The sequence below is a fragment of the Mobula hypostoma genome, chromosome 2 (genome assembly GCF_963921235.1).
Source record: "Mobula hypostoma chromosome 2, sMobHyp1.1, whole genome shotgun sequence".
NCBI classification, from domain to species: domain Eukaryota; kingdom Metazoa; phylum Chordata; class Chondrichthyes; order Myliobatiformes; family Myliobatidae; genus Mobula; species Mobula hypostoma.
In genome coordinates, this window is record NC_086098.1 from 183472879 (window position 1) to 183482309 (window position 9431).

Consider the following 9431-nt stretch of genomic DNA (forward strand, 5'->3'; position numbering starts at 1 on the left):
TGTTCTGGGACCTCTACTTTTCGTGATTTTTATTAACGACCTGGATGTGGGGGTAGAAGAGTGGGTTGGCAGGTTTGCAAACGACACAAAGGTTGGTGGTGTTGTGGATACTGTAGAGGATTGTCAAAGATTGCAGAGAGACATTGATAGGATGCAGAAGTGTGCTGAGAAGTGGCAGATGGAGTTCAACCCGGAGAAGTGTGAGGTGGTACACTTTGGAAGGATAAACTCCAAGGCAGAGTACAAAGTAAATGGTAGGATACTTGGTAGTGTGGAGGAGCAGGAGGATCTGGGGGTACATGTCCACACATCCCTGAAAGTTGCCTCACAGGTAGATAGGGCAGTTAAGAAAGCTTATGGGGTGTTAGCCTTCATAAGTCGAGGGATATAGTTTAAGAGTCACGAGGTAATGATGCAGCTCTATAAAACTCTGGTTAGGCCACACTTGGAGTACTGTGGCCAGTTCTGGTCACCTCACTATAGGAAGGATGTGGAAGCATTGGAGAGGGTACAGAGGAGATTTACCAGAATGCTGCCTGGTTTAGAGAGTATGGATTATGATCTGAGATTAAGGGAGCTAGGGCTTTACTCTTTGGAGAGAAGGAGGATGAGAGGAGACATGATAGAGGTATACAAGGTATTAAGAGGAATAGATAGGGTGGATAGCCAGTGCCTCTTCCCCAGGGCACCACTGCTCAGTACAAGAGGACATGGCTTTAAGGTAAGAAGTGGGAAGTTCAAGGAGGAATATTAGAGGAAGGATTTTTACTCAGAGAGTGGTTGGTGCGTGGAATGCACTGCCTGAGTCAGTGGTGGAGGCAGTTACACTAGTGAAATTTAAGAGACTACTAGACAGGTATTTGGAGGAATTTAAGGTGGGGGATTATATGGGAGGCAGGGTTTAAGGGTCAGCACAACATTGTGGGCTGAAGGGCCTGTAATGTGCTGGGCTATTCTATGTTCTATGACCAAATGAGAATTCTGCTCCTTTATCGTATGGTTTTATGGTCTTTACCCTTCAGTTAATCTATTAATTTAATCATTATTCCATTCTCAAACAATAGAAAATCTGCAGATGTTGGAAATCCAAGCCACACCCACAAAACACTCCCTCATTTGCTTATCCAACCTTCCCTGAACACTAAGTATGTCATGATCTTTAACCTGAAGTTAAATTATTAATTAGACAATAAAAGTGCATTGTGTTTTGGATCACTGGTTCTGTAGAAGCCTGCCGTGTGCATTTGACTGTCAAGCTTCTATATTGTAGTAGATGTTGACTTAATAATTGTTATTGATTCTAAAGAACTTTAAGAGATTCGAGGCTGTAAATGGCGCTCTATAAAATGCATATATTTCTTTCTATTGTTTTTTCCTCAAGTCTTTCTGGTTCATTGCCTGAGGCCACAGACCATATGGCAGGTGACCTGGGGTATGGTCTATTGTCATCTAAAGGCACACTCAGCCAGACTTCAAAAAGAGACCAGGAAACCTTTGTATTTCCTGCCTTCCTTTTTGATTCAAGAAAGATTCAGCCAGACTCCTAACATCTAACACCAGATTTAAAAAAAAAATGGCCTTAAATGTGCGACATGAAACTCAACTGATGAATGCATTTGGGTCTTTTTTTATATGGATTGTATTGTCTGCAAAACTTTTTACATGACATAAGAATATAAGGGCATCTAGACTGTCGAGCTTGCTCTGACATTCAATAAGATCATGGCTGATCTGGCCGTGGACTCACCTCCTACTACCTGCATTTTCCCCATAACCCTTAATTCCCCTACTATGCAAAAAAAACTTCAGATGCATTATCTTTATTCGTGAGCTGAATTTTTTGACAACTACAATATCCTCATAAATCTGAAGTACTATATGCACATGCCAAAAACAACCTACCTTACAAAAGATTCACTGTTCACTGTCCCTGATGCAGAACTGTGATACCTGAAACTGTGCCATTCTTTTAGCTGAAGGAATGTCTACTTAATTATTTTAAATGAAATTACTTGAGATGCAGTATACAGTTTAAAATTTTTGACCGAGTTAAATTTGTGCAAAGCAACTTGCAATATTTTACCATGCTAAAGGTACTCTGTGAATGCAAGATAAAGGTCCAAATGGTGTTGTACTACCATTAAGAAAATAGTTTTCAGAGTCACAGTGAAAGAAGGAGAAATGAGATTGAATATGTTGGTCTCTGAGGAGGCAGTTTAAACTTACTGAGGCAAATGCTCTCTTTCACGGTCATTTGATCTTCACTTCAATGAATAAGGACATCCAGACCAAATATCTGATTATATACATCATGCACTCTGTCAGATGTATTCTGCAGATATGGAATATAGCAAATATTAATTTCAATAGCAACCAGCCTTCAGATCTGAATATGGATTGTAGATTGACTTTAAAATGCAACTCAGAACAGTGATCTTCCTGGAACTGCACTTTGGGGTTAACTGCAGATCAGGAAACACCTAATTGACCTGAGATGACTGCTTATGCTTGAATGCAATAAACACCCCATTGATCTGAGATGTCTGCATATGCATTAATGCAGCCCAGAGACAGCGGCAATCAATACACATCTTGACTCAAAAGAAGCATTAAGAATGCATTGTAGCTATAGAAGTTGTCCTGTTACTTTTGTTCTTTGACATATAAAATAATGAAGTAATGTTGGGACAGGAAGCCTCTACTGAGAGTGTCTCCAATGATGCCTGCTTGTTGTGCTGAATAAAGACTTATATATTCACCAGCTTCAGTGTCTCTCTGGTGACTTTGTTCACAGTCACAACATTTGGGCTTTCAATGCTGCAAAGCCTGTGGTATATTTCAAATATTTCCGAGCAGTTTACCAAGGGTTCTGACCACACTATATCCAACACTTCCATGATTAGGGTCGAAAATGCACTATATGCTAAACCACTATCTAAAGGAGATGATGGCAAAGGAGGCATATTACAACAAATCACCAATGAACTACCAGCAATTTCTTGGTCATGTCCCTGTTTATATCATTTAATTCTATTATTTCTAACATAAGTATGCTTTAAAATTCAGCACTCTGGTTCCTCAATATACAGCAGGGGTGTCAAACTCATTTTAGGTCACGGGCCGGATTGGGCAAAATGCGACTTCATGCGGGCCGGATCAGTTGTGCACGCATGAACGCACGTGTGCGTGCTCCCACAGCTTTTGTTGCCTTCGTTTTCTCAACCTGCTCTCATGTGTCTCAGTCTCTGCTATAACTACAAAGTGTTTCATTTTACGAATTTCGTCTCTTACGAAGAAGATTGCCGAGCAAACATTATTTTTATGATTAGTATTAACTTACAGTCATAGACTACAAGAAAGTTGTGATGAGAGAGAGAACAAAAGATGCAATTTTGGCTAAGATTGTTTTGGGAGCCACACCCTTTCCATTAATGAACCATTTGAAATCGAACATTAGCAGACAAATGGCTACTGTACACAACTGCACCTAATTTTTATTAGCCTGCTTCCAGCAATCAAACTCAGACAATGAACACAGTTAGCCTCTAATTTTTATTGAAGTGATCACATTTACAATAGTCAGAAAATGAATGAATCACAATATTATGACACTCAATATTTCATAATGCATTTTGCTTACATGTGGCAGTGCATCGAACAGTGTCACTCATTTTTCACTTGCTGCTTCCAGACACCTGACATCACTTGGATTTAACCAGCCTGTCAACATCAGGGACCAATTTATGGGCAGTTGTGATTTTCATAATGTCATTTAGATGTCTGTGTGTCAGCTGCGAGCGTAGTTTGGAGTTGTTAATGTTCATTATGGAGCACGCCTGCTCACAGAGATATGTTGTCCCGAACATGCAAAGGATCTTTGAGGCAAAGTCTGTCATCTTGGGCTACATCGGTCCCAGGTATTGATAGATACCTCAAATTTATATTTCAAAGCCGAGTTACACTGAATTTCAATTAGTTCCATTTGGAGTTCCTCCGGCACATCTGATGCTGCGTTGATGGCAAACGGCAAGCAAAATAGTGAGTGAAGACTTGGAAACGATTCTGAAACCCACTTTTCAGCCGTGATATTTTGTCCTTGTACCTGTCCATGTTGTCATTATTCCCATGAGCGGTACTCACAGACTGCAAAGAGGGGAAATGAGCTGGGTTGCTCCGGGGTAGCTGCATCTCCCACAGGCCTAATTTAATGTGAAAGGCACGAACGCTGTCGTAGTATTCTGTAACAAGTTTGTTGCGGCCTTGCATGTTAACATTAAACACATTTAAGTGCACTGTTATATCCACCAAAAATGCAAGATCATGAAGCTAGTCTGGGTCATCCAACTCTGCCACTGGCTTCCCTTTCTCATTCATGAATAGTCCAATTTCCTCACGTAATTGAAAAACGTTTGAGCTTAACCCCTCTGCTCAACCAGCGGACTTCAGTGTGGTAGGGTAGGCCGTGTCCAATATTACTTTTGGACAAAAGAGTGTCAAATTGCCGATGGTTGAGTCCCTTGGCTCTAATAAAATTAACCGTTTTGATTACTACATCCATGACATTGTCCATTTTCAGGCTCCTGCTACATAACGCTTCTTGGTGTATAATACAATGAAAATTCCAGAATTCCTGCTCTGGATTCTCTGTCAGAACTTTCTCTCTGAGTTTCGCAACAACTCCTGCCTTTTTCCCGACCATGGATGGTGCACCATCTGTTGCCACGCTGACAGCGTGACTCCAGTCAACCCCCAGTCTGTCCAAGGCCTCAATGAGGCTGGAGAAAATGTGGTTCGCCGTTGTGGTGTTTGTCATGGGTACCATCTCCACAATCTCCTTGGTGACGGTCAAAGATGCATCAACACCACGAATAAATATTCCCAGTTGAGCTACATCAGTCACGAAGGTGCTCTCATCAATTGCAATAGAGAAGGCAATAAATGACTTCACTTTGTCTTTTAGTTGACTGTTCAAATCTCCAGCAAGATCCCCGATTCTCTCTGCCACAGTATTTCTTGACAAATTGATATTACCAAAAGCCTGTCTCTTCTCAGGGCACACCAGCTCAGCCGCCGTCAGCATGTATGCTTTGATGAATTCCCTTTCTGAGTATGGCTTCCACGCAGCAGCTATTTTGTTGGCAATAATATAGCTGACCTTGGCAGCTCCATCATGAGTCTCTCGACTTTTGGTGAACACTGATTACTGTTTTTTCAGAACTGCTTCAAGCTCCTTTACCTTTTGCGTTCTGCGTCATCCTGCGTACTTGTCATATTTTTCTCTGTGTGATGTCTCATAGTGTTGTTTGATATTGTACTCATTTGCCACAGCCACTTGTTGCGAGCATATCAGACACACAGGTTTGCCGTTGACCTCTGTTACGTACCCCGTAACTGGGTTGCCAAACCAGCAGAAATGGATCACTCAGTTGGAGTCTGGAGTACTAGAACTAAGAAAGTTTTATTAAAGAAATAAGCAACACAGTAATCGAAAGGATAATAAATGCAACAGTTCAGCAATGATAAACACACATGTGCACAGAATTAAGATAACAGCATCAATCAAGCTCTATCGTTGTCTAGGGGTAAATGACCAAATTTCAAAGTGACTCAAAGTTCAGTCCAGTTTAGTAGTTCAGTTCGCAGTAATCGTTGCCATGGCGATGGACAACGTGGGGGGAGAGAGAGAGAGGGAACAGGAACAACTGATCATTCAGACACGGCTTCACTCACAGACCGACGATATGGCTCACAAGCAGCTTTTGGGCAGGTCCTTGGTGATGTCACCTGAGGTCACCGACTGTGACCCCTCCTCCAGATGCGGTCGATCCTCTGCAGTGAACCCGGCACCCAGGCAAGGGCGGACACACACCGGGTTCCCGCTGATCGTACCTTTCCACCCTGGCCATTGAATGGTACTTCCCACCGACTCGTGAGAGGCGTACCGCTTCCAGGGTCTCGTTACCTCGGGTGGCGTATGTTGCCTTAGCGAACCAGTCCCTTTTTATCCCCCTGCTGGGGTATCGCCTGTCCATCACTTCAAACAGTTCAAGGTTCAAAGGGGGGAGCCGCTCCAGACAGCTCTCTCTCCCCTGTCCCTTCATTACACATCTCCAGACGCTGCTCCATTGTTTCTTATCTCTCCTTCCCCTGAGGGCAGGTGGCAGACCACTTGCTGATGTCACTGATGCTAACCCAGACCAGCAAACATCTTAATTTTATGTGTATTCTCGTCACACTTCCCCCCTTTAAGGATTTTTACCGGGAGGTAAAAATTACAAACATGAATACATTATTTGATACATACACAAATATACATCTTTATCAGCTATTTGGCTAACACAGCGAGTTTGAAGCTGTCAACACCTTGACAGACAGTCATCACATTTTCTGTTCCTTTTACACGTGTTATTAATAATCCCTTAGACCAGGCTCCAACTCAGCAAACTTCATAGTGGCCAAAAACACATGAATTGCGATCAATGTAACCTCTCATTTGGCTTTGTCCCGGACCACAATAACAAGGGTCGTCCCATTCCGACTCAGTTTTCTCTCGCAAGGGCTTAGTAGGAGGGGGACGGGTATTGACCGCAGAGTTATTGCAAAACTTCCTGCAGTACCCCACCATCTCCAAGAGCCTTCTGAGGGCCCTCTTGTCTGTCGGGGTTGGGAGGTCAGCAATAGCCTGCACTGTAGCTTGCATCGCTGCCAGCTGCCCCTGTGTCACCACAATTCCCAGGTAAGTGACCCTCGTGTGGCCGAATTCATTTTTTTCAAGGTTCACTATCAAGCTGGCTTCAGACAGCCGTATTAAATTGCCAATACACACCTCTGTGTTCCTCAGCCCTTTAGTCACTGAATTACTCATTATATATGGGTGTTCTTTACTAGGCTGCCCTATTGTAACAGACATCACCCAACGTCCCAGTTCTTTGCATTTTCTCGGGACAATCAAACACACGGGTGCGAGTCGTTTAATTACTTCTTCTAAAGATTCGCTTTGTTCGGGGATTAAGGGAGAGACCTTATCAGTAGACCTGGCCAAAACAATAGCCTTCTCCCATCTGATCGATCCCATACTAATCTTTTCAAAATGTTTTTTTCCTCTTATCAGGGGGCCCCTAGCTTCATTGATTTCCACGCTAACACCGACTAGGTTTGTTAGCATATCAAAAGCCGGTGACTGTCTCAATTCGCGTCGGTCATGATCAATAACATTCTTCCCCCTGGGCAGCCGGTAAATCTCTTTCATGATTCCACCAACTGTTTCCTCCAGCACCGCAAAATGTCCACCGGGGGGTACCTCGTGGGCCATGTTAAAAACCTCATCCCCATAACTCTTTTGCACCACCCCCCCATTCCTCATCTGCGGGTACTGTACTTGATTTCCCTTTTTTCCTTAGCACTTCCTTCTCCACACAATAGTCTACTAGTTCCCTTGTTAAAGCTGTGTCAGAGAGAGCTGTCTCTGCCACAACCATCAGCCCCTCGTCTCGCTCCCGCGTCTGCACAAATTCTTTCCTGGCTACTGCTACGTCCGTCCCAGCTCCCTCACTACCTCTTGTCTCACTACACTCCTTCTTTTCATTTTCTACCCCCTTCTCGTACAAGGTTGGCAGAAACGTCTCAGCTAAATTTACCACCGCAGCCCCATGATGAACCTGTGAGTCCATGGGCGGGGCCTCAATGCTGGCAGGCTGACCTGTCAATCTCACGACTGGGAACACGATTCCACCGGCGATGTCATTACCGAGCAAGACTTCCACGCCTTTCATCGGTAATTCGGACCTCACCCCGATCGTGACTAGTCCAGAGACCAGGTTGCTTTGTAAGTGTATCTGGTGCAAAGGAACTGACTCTGTCCCTTCCCCAACACCTTTGACCTCTACCTCCCCAGTCTGGGTCTCTGAGCTAAACTCTAATACACTCTTCAGTATCAGTGACTGACACGCTCCCGTGTTTCTCCAGATCTGCACTGGAACCGGTTTTAACCCCTCCTTCACTGACACCAATCCGGCCGAGATAAACCTCTCGCGCCCTTCCTGGACTTTTTCAGACCTGTCCTTCCCTAGCGGTTCGCTTAACAGCTCGATACAGCCATTCAACATTGCCGTTTTTCCTTTTCCCGTCTCCTTCTTTGGGGCAAAGCACCTGGACGCAAAGTGTCCGACTTTCCCACAATTATAACAGACGACCCCAGGAGACTTCCTACCAGACTCCTCCCGGTCTACCTTATCCTTTCCACTAGTCCCCGGCTTACTTTCTGACTTTTCCGGCGGACTCTCCCCGCCGTCCTGACGACCCTTTTGTTAGCCTTTACTCGGGGCAAACTTCATTTTATGCGTCAACGCATACTCATCCGCTAACTTAGCAGTTGCGGCTAACGTGGCTGCCTCTTTCTCATCGAGGTAGGGTCTCATACCCTCAGGGACACAACCTTTAAACTGCTCAATCAGGATCAGTTGTAGCAGTCTGTCATAATCCCCCTCTACCCCCTTCGAGGCGCACCAACGCTCACAATATGTCTGCATCTCATGGGCAAACTCCAAATACGTGCGGTCCCACTGTTTCCTCGCATTCCGGAACCTCTGCCGGTATGCCTCCGGGACCAACTCATAAATCCTGAGGATGGCCTTTTTCACCACCTCATACCTCTGGGCATCTTCCGCGGACAAAGCTGAGTAAGCTTGTTGGGCTTTCCCTTTCAGTACACTCTGAAGTAACACAGCCCACTTATCCCTCGGCCATTCCTGACTTATAGCCACTTTTTCGAAGTGGAGAAAGTACCGATCCACGTCGGTATCGTCAAATGGGGGAACCAGCCTAACCTCCTGGGTCGCCTGGAACCCTCCACCTTGGTTCGGCACGAGCCCCTTCTCGGCCCTTATCTTTAACTTCTCCAGCTCAAATTCCCTTTCCCTCTGTTTCCCTCTCTCTTCTCGCTCCCATTGCCTCTCTTTCTCCTCTCTCTCTAACTGTCTCTCTCTCTCTTTCTCTTCTCTCTCCCTTTCTAACTGCTTCTCTTCGTGTTCTTACTGCCGTACCCGGAACTCGTGCTCGAGTCTCAGTTTTTCAAGCTGTACCTGTACTGCGTCTCCAGCAGGTTTTTCAATAGACACCACCCCCAGCTCACCTTGGGGAAACAAACCTTTAGATACATAGTGCTCTACAATAGCTCTGTGTATCTCCTCTCTCCTCATTGTCGACTTCACCTTAGCAAGATTCAACCGTTTGGCCACAGCTATCAATTCCGATTTCCTGGCATCCTCTAATGCCTCCAAGGTCGGCACCTTTATAAATTCCTCAGCCTCCATTTCTGCTGTTTGTCTTTTCTTTCTTTCGGGAATTTTAACCCAATCAATTTACTCCGTCCCAAATTTAGCGTTCAAAATCCCGGACAAGCTCCCACTTATGTTACGTACCCCGTAACTGGG